This window comes from Macrobrachium nipponense, chromosome 1, assembly GCF_015104395.2.
Source record: "Macrobrachium nipponense isolate FS-2020 chromosome 1, ASM1510439v2, whole genome shotgun sequence".
Classification (NCBI taxonomy): Eukaryota; Metazoa; Arthropoda; class Malacostraca; order Decapoda; family Palaemonidae; genus Macrobrachium; species Macrobrachium nipponense.
This window is the reverse complement of record NC_087200.1, coordinates 143,769,193-143,779,705: the sequence shown is the minus strand read 5'-3', so window position 1 is coordinate 143,779,705 and position 10,513 is coordinate 143,769,193. Positions and strand designations below refer to the sequence as shown.

Below are 10,513 nucleotides of genomic sequence, written 5' to 3'. Positions count from 1 at the left end.
ATATAATCATGTGCATTACTGACTGAACTATAATCGAAAACTAAACTAGATAGAAACATACATGCATGAGTACTGCGAAAGAAAGAGGAATCTTCCCCTCCAAAACTAAATTGGCGTACCGCTAGGCTAGCCTAGGATACCAAAAAACACAATACTTGCGCATAACGTATGAAGCATATAACCCGTACGCACGAAGGTGGAACCAACATGCTCCTGAGGGCTGAGGATAACGAAAAAAGGCCCCAAAAGGCTAATAACGTAAGGCAGTCGTAAAAAACAAAGCCTCAGAATACGTCAGGAGCGAGATGGGCCCTATAATAGACTAATAACGTAAGGATAAAACTGTAAAAAAAAGGGATTTTGACGTAAGGAAAAATCTATTTCTGGGCGATGGGTCGTGTCGCCAGCGAAATATCCTTTAATCTATTATTTCTAGGGTAAATGTACTAACACATACCAGAGAATAAATAAAATAAAGAAAAAGGTCAGTATAAACTTGACTCGCTCACCCTCCAGGAGGGTGGTCGGTATGAACACTAGGCGAGTGAGACCACTACCACGAGCCAATGCCAACTAGAAAATCTCCCACTACAAAAAACCCTCCATGAGGGGAGCCGACCCACAGAGTGAGCAGCTCGTACTACTACTACTCCATCCCATGCTGCCGACTGCTGCGCCTCTGGTGGCCATCCTGAAGTTTAGCAGACAATCTTGGGCGAAGGGATGGGTTAGGGTGGGATTGGGTTTCGCTGGTGACACGAGCCAATCGCCCAGAAATAGATTTTTCCTTACGTCAAAATCCCTTTTTTTCTGGGCTCAGCTCGTGTCCGCTGCGCGAAATCGTACCAGAGAAATAGCACAAGATTGTAAACAAAGTAATAAAATAAATCAGAATAGGTCTCAAATAAAAGATAAAATAAATACTATAAAGGGAATATAATTGCTAAAAAGATACATATACACAGTGATACAAAATTAGAAATATGCTTAAATTACGCTTAATTCTAATCATGTTTCTTAACATAAGGTAATTTACATATATACAGGTAAAATGGCTTACATGTATCAAAATGATATCTGTGTAAAGGCATGTATCAAAATATAATAGCAATTAATATAATCAGATAAACAAATTAATCAACAATGATAATATATAAAGGAATGTATATGACTTAATATACAAAACCCGTAACCATTATAATAAGATGTATCCCCTAGCATAAAAATAAGGGGGTAACATCCATGAGATCAATGTTTATAATCATCTGTGAGTGTCCCTAGCAAAAAAAATAAGGGGCACCCACTACACCATCATAAAAGCAGCTAAGACACAAGGTGAATGTAAATGAACAAGGCAGGAATAGACGAACTGTTGGGTGAGGCAGGTAGAAAGGAGGACTGAATCTTCTACTACAGATTAGCTAGAGTCAGGGGAAACTATGTTACCCGCTGCTACTGCTGAAATTTCAGAGCTTCCAAGGACTTAAGGTAGTGACGTTTGAACACTGTCGGCGATTTCCATCCGGTATACCTTTTTCAACTCATCGAAGTTCATATGTTGGAAATAAATTAATTGAGGTGGCTACTGCCCTGACATCATGTGCTTTCGGGAAAGAGTCAGGATTGGCTTGCTTAATAAAGTACAGGATTTGTTGCCTGATGCCTTTAATGGATAAAGTTCCACCTTTTTCCCTCTTAAAGAGGGGACCCGATGAGGATGAGGAAGGTCCTGGACAGAAAGGCTCGTAAGGTTGAAACTGGGCAAAGAGATACATCTTGTGGAAGGGTAGTACCTTCCAAGGTTCCCACCTCATCAAAGGATCTTCATTCTTTGCTAAAAAGCTACGTTCCGGAGAAAGTAGGACTTCCCCTGTGGGAAGGAAATTGAATATGATCCGGATCTCTGGATAAAGCCAACAGTTCTGAAATTCTTGCTCCTGAAGCTAAGCTTAATAAAAATAGGGTTTTTCTTAAGAAGCATTATAAACGAGCAGTGTCATTATCGGTTTCTGAAGCCAGTTTTAGAACATCGTTTAAGAACCATGAAACTGACGTAGGCCTTACAGAAGGTCTAAGTCTAGCACATGCCTTAGGAATAGACGAGAAGTAGGAATCCGTCAAGTCTATGTTTGAATCCAAATTGAAATATCTTTTTCAAGGCTGACTTGTTTGTCGTAATCGTGCTAGCTGCTAAACCTTTTTCAAATAAGGATCTGAAAAAGGATATAGCGTGAATAACTGTCATGATTCTAATATCTGATTCTCTCAGGAAGATTGCTAACTTTTTGACAGCAGCATCATACTGTCTCAAAGTGAATCCCTTTTATCGGATTCCAAGAAGAGAATATTCTGAGGGTCAATATTCGCATCTCTCTTTTTGCCGCAAACTTCATGAAATCCATAAAGTTAGGGTTTTGAGAATCCCTGAGGAAAGCGAACACAGTCTTCGTTTGTACTGGCTGGGAGAGCCTGGGATTGGGGATCCGAAGAGGACGAAGGCCCAGTTCCAGAATTAGGGGATACCACCAAGTTTGCTCTTCGGCCAGTCTGGGGCTACTGAGCCACTTTGACCCTTGAATGTCCTAAGTTTGTTTAATACTTTCATGAGAAGATTCACTGGAGGGAAGACATAAATCTTCTTCCAGTTGTTCCAGTCTAGAGCCAGGGCGTCCGTGGGCATAGGCCAGAGGTCCAGGTTTGGGGGCTACATAACACGGTAGTTTGTGGTTCGCTTGAGATGCGAAGAGATCCACCTGTAGCCCTGGAACTCTTTGAAGGATCCATTGGAACGAAACTGTTGTCCAGTGACCATTCCGACTCTAGGGGCACTGATCGGGATAGAGCGTCTGCTATGACGTTTCTCACTCCAGCTATGTGAGTGGAGAGGAAGATGCCAACTGAACTTGTCTGCCAGGGAGAAGATGGCTACCATGACATGATTTAGATGACGTGACTTGGAGCCTCCTCTGTTTATACAATGTACTACCACTGCGCTGTCCAGGACTAGCTTTATGTGGGAGTACTTTGGTGGGCGCAACCTTTTTAGAGTCAAGAACACTGCCATTGCCTCCAGTACGTTTATATGGAACTGACGGAACTGAGGTGACCAAGTCCCTTGAACCTTTTTGAGCTGGGAATACCCTCCCCAACCGCTGGTGGAGGGAACTGAAGGGGTACTGACACTGACAAATTCTTGACTTTCGCCCACGGCCGCAGTCGATTCTTTAGAATCAGAGGGACTGAGGATAGTTGTCCCTGGACCTGACATTTGCTCGTGAGCGCCAGATTCTGGTTAGGTCTTTCAGTTTGGCTTTCATTAAGACGTTCGTCACTGATGCAAACTGGAGAGAACCCAGGATCCTTTCCTGAGCTCTCCTTGACGCCAGTCTGTGACTTAGAAATTGCTTGACTGACTTCGCTATTTCTTTCCCTTTTGGTTGATGGAATCGACAGAGTGTGGGAGGATAGATTCCATTGAATGCCCAGCCACTGAAAGTTTGACTCTGGAGTGAGTCTTGATTTGGTCCTGTTTATCTTGAAGCCTAGATATTCCAGGGAACTGAATCACTTTCAGTGTAGCTCTGTTGCATTCCCTCGACTGTTGGAGCCCAGATCAACCAATCGTCGAGATACGCTACTACCATAATCCCTTGTGCCTGAGTTGTTGCACTACCACTTCCGCTAGCTTCGTGAAACACATGGGTGCCACGTTGAATCCGAAGGGAACTACCTTGAAGGAGAATGTCTGGTCTCCTATCTTGAAACCCAGATACGGACGGAAGTGTCTTGCAATAGGGATAGATAGTAGGCGTCTGTAAGATCGATAGAGGTGGTGACGGCCCCCACGGGGAAGTAAGGTCCGCACCTGCGAGATCGTGAGCATCTTGAACTTGTCGCAGCGGATGGCTAAGTTTAAGCGGGACAAGTCTAAGATTACCCTTCTTTTTTGTGGAGGCCTTTCTTTGGCACGCTGAACAAGCGACCTTGAAATTTTAATCTCTTGACTCTCGCTATAGCTCCTTTCTGAAGGAGGTCCTCCGCGTACTCTGTCAATTCTTTGGAAGGAAGTTGACGGAAAAGGTCTGGATGGAGGTGGGTTCGTCACCAGCTCCAACCCAGACTTTTGACACTATGCTCTGAGCCCCATTCGCTGAAGTTCCACCGGTGGCGAAAGTGAAACAGCCTCCCTCCTACCTGAAGTTCTTCATTGCTTCTGGTAACCGCCTCGGCCTCCTCTGGACTGCTTTCCCCTATTAAAGGGGCGGGGCCTCCCGATCCTCTCCCACGAAAGGAACCGCTTACCTCTGCTCCCTTACCGAGCGGTCATACTTCTTGTGGAAGCTTGACTCTCGAGGCTTGATTGTAAGCTGGAGAGATGGCGTAAGAGGTGGAGGGCTGAGGCTGAGGGGATATCACATAAATTGGCTGTGATTGAGCTTTAGAAGTGGAAGGTTGGGCTGCCTGCACTAAGGGCACCGCTGGACTTGCTGAGGAAAGCGTGGCTGCTTCTTTCTGTAAGGTTGGAAACGCCTGGGTTTCCTCTGCCCCTTACCTTTAGCTGTTAGGTTCTTGCCTCCTCTTAGCCGTAAGGCCCCAACGGTCCTTAAGGCTCTGGTTCAGCCTCGTAGCCTCTGACTGGACTTCCTTTACCATAGCTTCTGGGAAGAGATCTGCTCCCCAGATGTTAGACGAGAGTAACCTATTCGGCCTCATGCCGAATGGTTGCCTCGTGTAGGACATGCTTCCTACAATTTGTTCTAGCAGTGGCAAACTCAAACATATCTGACTGTACCGTTTGAGTCAGGGATTTGGTCATGAGCTTAAAAAAGCGGTTCTGATCCATAGGCTATGGTTGCTACCTCGGTCATAGCCATAGAGTTAATTGATCTGGCTAGTCGCGATTTCGCGTCAAATTCAGCTGAATAAGGCTATCTGGGAGCCTGGTACTTTTCACCAAACTGCTCCATAGCACAGTCCGGTTTGAGTTTGCCAGCTGAGAAGGTGTTCGGCAAGTCTTCCCACAATTCTCCGGCTGAGGGGAGTAACGGAGATGTGGGATCTGCTTCCTTCAATTGAGGTATGGGTTCCCCATTCTGGGCCGCTGGGATGGTAGACCTCGCGATCTTGGTCAGGAACGGGAGCGGGGTACTCTCATCCATTGTGAAAATGGTAAAGGGACTCTTAAAAGGTTGTATCTTGGTATTAGAACAAATCCATGTCCTCTAAAACACCTGAGCCATTCTCTCTGAGCCTGTCTCGTGAATAGAGGACTGATCTCCTTTGGTACCCTATCATCCCGAACCATGGCTGAAGGTGTGAGCCTTGCGTAGCCTATGAACGGAGGCTGGAGGTCTTCCGGGTAGAACTCGAAGTCCTCAATCCTTCGAGTTCCAAATTCCGGTATAGAGATGAGACCGTCCTGGAAGGGGGCGTATGACGCTACTCTCCATGGGTTGTTCATAGAGAACGGAGGTAGCGAGTCATACGGAGGAAGCTGAGTTCCACTTGTATTGGAAAGTGGAGGAGAGGCTAGAGGAGCTTCTCTCAGCCCGGCTATAATGGAGTCTTGGGAAGTAATCCTATCCGACAATCGAGAGATCATTTGTTTTCCATGCTACTCTTTAGGGACCCAACCAGGTCGCCCACCTGTTTGCAACAGGCCAGCATTGGAGTCCAAAGCCGGAGCTGCTGCGGAGGTGGAGGGGTGGCTCTGAATCGGAACCAAGGGTAGCGGAACTGGTGACTCTGCCGGAGTGCGAGATCTCTCTCTGGAGGATTTACTCCTCGAGGACTTAGAGCCGGAGCTAGAAGCTTTAGACCTGTCTGCTCCGGGATTCCCAGCCGGAGACTTACGCGAGGAGGATGAAGCCGAGTCGTCTTTTTAGACGACGACGACGTCTTAGTCAAGGATTTCACTGCTTGACCCTTGACCTTAGGTCTAACCGAAGCGTCAGGAGGAGTATACAATTCATCACCCGTAAAGCCTTGGAAGGATGGAGAGGTTTGCAGGAGTAGAAGAAACAGTTACGCCCAAGGGTGACCCTTGGGTGTCCACCTTACCTACCTCGACCAACAGGTCGTCTACACCTACCATAGGTTCCACATTAATATCTAGAGTCGCGACGTCCGTGGAGATATCCTGGTCTTGGTCAGTTAATGAGGCAGCCAGCTGTTGTTGGATGAAGGCGATAGTCGGGGGCCGCCTCTACTGGGTCGACGTATCCTGTCGCCTTGCCTCCGGGGAAGATTAATACCACCAACCGTTTCTCTAGGATGTAGGGCATACCCTTGGCGCGTTCTTCCCAAAACCGCCGACCCAGGCCCACAGGGTAGCCAGTGCGGTATCCCTCACTGCCGGCGCCTGGAAGAGAGGGCGTAGATAGATTTAAGAATCACTTAAAAACTAAAACTTAAAGTATAACTTAAACTAGATGCCTTAAGTTAAAGTGAATGATGAAAACTTAAGCACTAAAATAGAAGCGGAGCAGCTACTGGAGATGGAATACTTACCCCGTCCAAAAGCTGGCTCACCAGATCGTACATATGGTACACGTCTCATGGTACCAGACCTGGATGTCCCACCCCCGTGCGGAGTCGCGCATGGAGCATGGGACCGGCAAACTTCGTGTCCACATGGGTCCTGAAGTGTGGCGGCGCATCCCGGATGCTCACAGTTGGTGGCCTGTAAGTGGGAAGACACATGAGTATCTTAAAGAGTATCACTTACAGACTAAAGGACAGAAGACTCCGTTGCATGCCGGAGCTCGGAAAAAAATTTGGGCATAACCCCTCCCTGCATTGCCTGAATAGGCTATAATCCCGGAGAGATCCGGTAAGACATGTAAGGGAGGGGGGGATGGTTTAAGGTACTTAAGATAAACTTATAGTTAATCTAAAAACACTTAAACCTAAAACACAAACGAACCGGACCAAGTCCAGTGCTAGCGGAGTGTAGTAATCAGCAATACGGTAAGGTTAGCAGGGGACCCCACTGTATGTTCCGCGTCCACTCTACTGGGTGTCTAACATCTTTCCACTGGATACCAGGACTCGGTCAGGAAAGGAGCCCTAGTAAGGTGGGAAAGGGCGAGAAGAACATACAGGCTCGAGCTAGCACGGTGCGACAAGGTAGCAACGGAGGGGGGGAAAGGCCAGTACCCCCCACTACGTACCACCACCCGGCCGGACCGAGAAGCCGGAGAGGTCGAGTCCAGGTATTTTTTTTTTCCTCTTTTTTTTTTCCCTGGGGGGTCTGTCCCGACTCCCTAGCCCCTCCGCCTGGGGGGAGAGGGAGGCAGGCTCGGGTACGTGGAGCGAGCATGGGCGAAACCGACCCACCTCGCCCGACTCTATGGAAGAGCGGGAGGGGGGGGAAAGGTGACTGGTGGGCATGGCGTCTGGCTGTCTCGTGATCACCGTAGTGACCACGAGGCGGTAAGACCAAAATAAGACAACTAAGCCTAGACAAACCAACTGAATCAGAGAGATGCTATCGGGAAGCAACTGAACTGAAAAGCGGTAGCATATAGGCCCACTGGCCAAAACCAACTGATCAGAGAGATGCTATAGGGAAGCAACCGAACTGATGAGCGGTAGTATAAGGTCTCACTGAAGCCAGGACCTAGGCTAAGCCAGACGCCTAACTAACCTAACTATAACAAAATACACAGTATAAATAAATAAAAATAAAAGAAAGAAAGCAATATAGTAGAGAAAAAAATCCAGAGTGACGACTAACCCGAAGGCAAGTCTACCACTCAAAGCTAGTCAGAGGCCGATACTAAGAGCCGGGACTAGGGTCTGGACAGAAGAAGCCTACGTAAGGTAAAAGACATGCAAGCATGACAAACCTGAGTAGACAGTACCCAAAGTAAAGCGGATAATTAATATAGAGCGTACATAGATAAGGGGATGTTCTAGGTATGGGAGACCAAGAACGAACCCACCACGAGGCAGAACCATGCTGCCATGCTTCCGACCCAGAGATCGTATTTATACCTAAAAAACCGGCAAATACTGTCTCAGGGCCGGAAAAAACCAACTAACCATAAATACTGAGTACTTAACTTAGCTGCTGCGATAGCTGCACGCTCCATTATAGATAAATCCAACGAAAGGGCACAAAAAAAACACAGAGAGAAAAATATCACGTGTGACTCGTGTGCGCTAACTGAAAAGGATGTCACCAGAGGCGCAGCAGTCGGCAGCATGGGATGGAGTAGTAGTAGTACGAGCTCTCACTCTGGTGGGTCGCTCCCCTCATGGAGGGTTTTTGTAGTGGGAGATTTCTATTGGCATTTGGCTCGTGGTAGTGGTCTCACTCGCCTAGTGTTCATACCGACACCCTCCTGGAGGGTGAGCGAGTCAGTTATACTGACCTTTTTCTTTATTTATTTATTCTCTGGTATGTAGTACATTTACCCTAGAAATAATAGATTAAAGGATATTTCGCGCAGCGACACGAGCTGAGCCCAGAAATAAGGCTCTCAGAATTCGACAGGAGCGAGGATGATGAAAAGAATACGAAAACAGTAGCCTAAATAGTGAAGTGCCGAACGGTGGACAAAATACATCACGAGATAAAAACTGAAATAATCAGGCACGCTGCCAGTCGTGCACCAAAATGGCGGATCGAGAGAGGACAAAAGGACTTACAATAAGGGCCAAAATTGGATGCAACGTGCCCGCATGCGAGTTCAAAAACGATAAATGGAATACTCAACTTAGATGAAGAACTTGTAGATCTTGAGAAGACATGATGCTTCGCCAAAAAACACTTCCTGGGAATGGCGAAAAACGGTGCGTGCGGACATGGTAAGTGCTATTACAGGAATGGTGTTTCGGGCAGAGGTAGTAGTAGTAGCGAGCGGAAGGTAGACTTGTAATGGCATTCCATCTAGAGAGGGATTTTGAGAGAGACTTCTAATTGGCAAAGTATCTGTTGTAATGGCATTCCTCTAGAGATGGGATTTTTGAGAGGAGACTTCTAATTGGCAAAGTATCTGTGGTAGTGGCATCCACTCGCCTTGTGGCTATACCGACACCCTATAAGGGTGAGCGCTGCTGGGGGTAGTAACTCCAGCATTCCCTATGGCTTTTTTCTCTGGTATATTTAATGGGGGGCTTAGGGGTTCAGCAAGCTTGGCCCTGGTGCCTGGTGGGAAGCTGCCACCTTCTCGCTGGTCCTTGGTGCCCAGCTGTTGATTCAACTAAATTAGTCAGCCCTTTTCCTTCTTCTAAAAACATTTCATCTTTCTCCCTTTCTCCCCTAATAAGGTATGGATTCTATGATGATGACTATTTGCTTGGTTTTGGACATGAGTTAGTCTAAAATCTTGGGATTTGAAGGAGGGTGAGGATGGACGGCTGCCACCTCACCGTAAAAACTCTTTTAGAGTACCTGACGTGGTCGAGCGAGGGGAAAGTTTAATGTCAAACCCTATCCTCAGTGCCGGGTCTGATCTCGACGGACATCATGACGCCTTAGCACTGGAGATAGGGTGTATATCCAGTAATTACCCCTAGGACGACCCTAATTAAAGGGACGACCCGTCCTCTAAGTGTGACTCCATGGTGGGTATGGGGAATATCTGGATGAATCAACTTTTTACGTTATATGGCAACCACCCGCCCCTACTCTGCTGATGACCCTATGCTTTTTGTCAAAGGACTTGCCACGGAACCCGAACTTCAGTCAGTCATGGTCGGTCCCCATGATCAATGTAGTACCCCTGGGCCGAATGACAGAGGAACACAGTTGACGACCCAAAGCAATGCGAGAATATACGACCAGGAAACTCGCACAAAAAGCATCTTGCTCCAGTATTGTCACACTGAACCATTTGCCATGAAGAGAAATAAGAAGTATGAAATAGCTCCTGGGGTCTTTGTACCCAATTCTTTAATAAATACCTTAATTTAAAGCTTGAAGGTGACAATATAGATATTTTTCAAGTAAACAGAGAAATAGTGAAATGTTGTGGCAGACAACCCAAAATAACACCTCAAAATGGAAAATATGCTTTTAGTAGAAAGCATCTCCCCAGAGGAAGGCATTAAGTTGATGGGATTGTCAGCCTTGCGGGATTACGGTTGACTGCACTCCCCACTCCAGCCTGAACTCCAGCAAGGGCTTGATTTATGCCCCTCAGTTGATAGGCTTTCTCTGAGGAGAAACTTTTAACAGAATTAAAAGACCAGGTGTAATAAAGGTGGACAGGATGACAAGGAAGGTTGATAATGGCAGAATACCTCAGCCTACCTTAATATTAACTTTTAATACTTTGAGACTTCCAGAATATGTGTCTGCAGCCTGGTATAGGTTTAAGATAAAACAGTACATCCCAAGACCCTCCCCCCGAAGGTGTTTTCCATTGCCAGCATTTTGGACACACCCTACAATCGTGTAGATCCAAATTGCAAGAAAATCCTGCAGTCTGTGTCAACTGTGGAGAAGATGAGCATGGTATGTGCACCAGGGAACCGAAATGTGTTCACTGTGGTGAGGGACATG

The 10,513-nt window shown here is 46.7% G+C and overlaps 1 protein-coding gene across 1 annotated transcript in view; it reads right to left on the bottom strand.

Annotated features, from left to right (window-relative positions):
- Positions 1 to 10,513, bottom strand: part of LOC135218962 (transmembrane protein 62-like) — a 608,314-nt gene that overhangs the window by 121,584 nt on the left and 476,217 nt on the right.